General features: G+C 32.0%; 1 non-coding gene across 1 annotated transcript; it reads left to right on the forward strand.

Annotated features, from left to right (window-relative positions):
- Positions 1-3,211: 3,211 nt before the first annotated feature.
- Positions 3,212-3,374, forward strand: LOC115897234. Its single transcript, XR_004057150.1, has one exon. It is a non-coding gene; the product is annotated as a U1 spliceosomal RNA (small nuclear RNA).
- The last annotated feature ends 314 nt before the right edge of the window (positions 3,375-3,688 follow it).

A 3,688-nucleotide genomic window follows, 5' to 3' on the forward strand; every position in this document is an offset into this window, starting at 1 on the left:
TAATCTCTTGTCAGATGGATAGTTAGCAAATATTTTCTACCATTCTGTGAGTTGTTCCTTCACTTTGTAGATTGTTTCTTTTTCAGTGCAGAAACATTTTTAACTTGATGTGATCCAATACATCCAGTTTTGTTTTGGTTTCCTGTGCTTGTGATGGGGTATTACTCAAGAAATCTTTGCCCAGTCCAAAGTTCTGGGGGAGTTTCCCCAATGTTTTATTTTAGTGGTTTCATAGTTTGAGGTCTTAGATTTAAGTCTTCAATCTTTTTTGATTTGATTTTTGTATATGGTGAGAGATAGAGGTCTAGTTTTATTCTTCTGCATATGGATCAAAACACAGATATTCTTAATTTGAATGTGGTTACTTGGTTGTTATTTTGCTATTGGGATTATATTTTATATATTTGTTATATATCCATTTGTATCTATCGATATGAGATAAAATATAATATGGAATAAAATATAATCAAAGTTTATGCCAGAATTCCATTATAATAATAATGTCAGTTGGTAGTCTAAAAAAATTTATTGAACACACTGTATTTTAGCCTTGGTGCTTTTATGAGGAACTTACAATGTACAGCGATTGAAGTGATTTGAAGTATTGCTATTTATGTGCAGTATCATATTTTTGTAATTATTTTTCAGCTACAGAAATATGACTGCCCTCTGAATAAAACAGGTGACAGGCAATTTGAAACTGTGGGACATTATGTCTTATTTATCTGTGAAAGGCTATCATATAGTCAGGGAGAATATGATGGTACCTACTCTCAATATTATTATTCAGAATTTCATAAAGACAAATATAAACAGGACACAGATATTCATTGGTTGCACAAGGATTAAACTACTATATATCCAAAATAGATGGATTAAGCTACCACATATTTTGTATAAAATGTGATTACCTACCTAGAAAACCCAAGAAAATAAAATGAAAAATCCCATTAAAAATAATAAAGTATTTGTAGACAAAATTTAACACACAATAATTTTTCCATATAGGGTAATAATCAATTAGAACATATCATGGAACAATACCCCAATCAGAATAACAGCAGAAAAAAAAAAAAAAAACAGGGAGAATTAAACCTAACAAAAGATCTGAAAGACTATTATGAAAAGCAATATAACACTCTTGAAGTATACACAAATCAGCCTAAAGAAATGCAAAGGCATATCATGTTCCTGAAAGACAATATTTTAACATTGTAAATATGTTATTTCTCCCCAAATTAATCTATAAATTTAATGCAGTCCCATATAAAATCTTAAAAGAACTCTTTGTGAACCTTGACATGTTTAAAGTTCAATTGAAGAGAAAAATGTAATAATAGCCCAAATTACTTTGAAAATATCAAAAATTGTACTTTGAAAATATCAAAAATTGGCATTTGCTCAATTTCATTAAAAAATGCATAGTGTAAAGCTGTATAGCAGCTAAACCTACCTTGCTTAAACAGGTGTTCAGGAAGGGGCAATTTGCACAGAAAAAGAGTATAAGATCAGATCCAGCTACATAGGAAAATTTAATATGTGACAAAGGTAATGTAATAAGTTACCCTGTGATGAAATTAATGGGAAATAAATAGGCTATTGAATAAATAGTAGTGGGACAATTTTTGACAGTTTGGAAATAAAATTAAGTTTTGCCTTACCTTGCAACCTCACAAAATTATTTTGAAATAGACCAAACAATTATACATAAATTACAGAAATATAAAATTATGTTTAGAAAATAAAGACAATATTTATTTATAATTTAGGGCTTTGAAGGGTTTTCTAAGAAAGCCCTAAATTCAGAATTCATAAAGGAAACAGTTGTCATATTTACCTACATAAAAATTTAAAATTTTCAAAAGACAAAATTACAATAAATAAAAGAAAAGTGACAGACTGGGAGAAAATACGTTACACATGTAACTGTCAAAAGATTATTTACCATAATTTATAGGGACCATATATTATGAAACAAAAAATTATACAATGAATTAAATAACTGAAAATAGCTTTAAACCATTGTAAAATATGCTCAACTTCATTAGAAAGCAGGAAAATGTAAATGAAAAGAAAATGATATATTTTTTCCCATCATGGTAGGAAAAAATTACAAAGCTTAATAACCTCTACAGTAGGTAATGATGATGTAAAACAAGTGCTAATTAACTCTGTAGGTTTGTGCACAAGTTGTGTATTAGTCTTTTTACACACTGCTATAAAGAATTTCCCTGACACTGGGTAATTTATAAAGGAAAGAGGTTTAATCGACTCACAATTCTGCATGACTGGGGAGGCCTCAGAAAACTTATAATCATGGTGGAAGGGGAAGCAGGCATGTCTTACATCGTGGCAAGTGAGAAAGAGTGAGCAAGAGCAGGGAATACTGCCTTATAAAACCATCAGATCTCATGATAACTCAATATCAGGAGAACAGCATGGGGGAATCTGCTCCCATAATTCAATTACCTCCCTCCCTTGATACATGGGGATTACAGGTGAAGCAGGCAAGTCTTAAACAGCAGCAGGCAAGAGAGAGAGAGAAAGAGAAAGAGGGTAAACCGCCACTCATAAAACCATCAGATCTCATGAGAACTCACTATCATGAAAACAGCATGAGGGAAACAGTCCCCATGGTCCAGTCACCTCCCACCAGGTCCTTCCCCTGGCAGGTGGGGCTTAAAATTTGTATTACACTTCGAGATGAGATTTGGGTGGGGACATAGCCAAACCATATCTAGTTGATTCAGCCTTTTGCAGAGAAAAATTTCAGAATCTAACAAAAATTTAACGTGCAGTCTTTCTCGTGCCAGTGATTCTACCTCTAGATGTCTTTTCCAGAGAAATAAGCCCCACTTGCCTAAAGATGCAAATACAAGGATTTGATAGTTAATGAAACAACACTCAAGCTACTCATCCATTTGTAGTTGAATTTGTACTGTTGAATTTGTAGTATATTTGTACTGTAGAATAATGATATAGATTATATATATATATGCCAGTCATATATATGCCAGCATGGAAAGATCTCCAACACATATTGAAAAGTGGAAAAAGCAAATTACTGTTATTAAGTAAAGAATTCTGACACTTGGTAAAAAATGTGTTTAAAAACAAAATTACATGTATGTATGTGCATACATTTACACACACATATACAAATATATGCATGTGTATATATCTTACATATTGCATGGGAGGCGATCTGGGAATACTTACCAGGCAGGTGAGATATTGTGATTATGAAGGTGGTTTACCCAGATTGGGGCTTATCCATTGCACTCTGGATGTTCTGACCCCTGTGACGTCCCCTAATGTGGAAAACCCAATGGCATAATTTGTGGTAGTAAGGAACTTCGTTTGCACTCTCCCTCAAAAAGAAATTAAAAAGTAAAAACAAAAAAGAAAGAAAGAAAGAAAGAAAGAAAGAAAGAAAGAAAGAAAGAAAGAAAGAAAGAAAGAAAGAAAGAAAGAAAGAAAGAAAGAAAGAGAGGGAGAAAGAAAGAAAGAAAGAAAGAAAGAAAGAAAGAAAGAAAGAAAGAAAGAAAGAAAGAAAGAAAGAAAGAAAGAAAGAAAGAAAGAAAAGAAGATAAGACAAAAGCAAATAAAAGAAAAAAGAAAAGAAAAGTTACCTGATATGAATTGCAACCTACTTACTGTTAACCCTCATTACCTGTGAAGAGAGGAG

The sequence above is a fragment of the Rhinopithecus roxellana genome, chromosome 4 (genome assembly GCF_007565055.1).
Source record: "Rhinopithecus roxellana isolate Shanxi Qingling chromosome 4, ASM756505v1, whole genome shotgun sequence".
NCBI classification, from domain to species: domain Eukaryota; kingdom Metazoa; phylum Chordata; class Mammalia; order Primates; family Cercopithecidae; genus Rhinopithecus; species Rhinopithecus roxellana.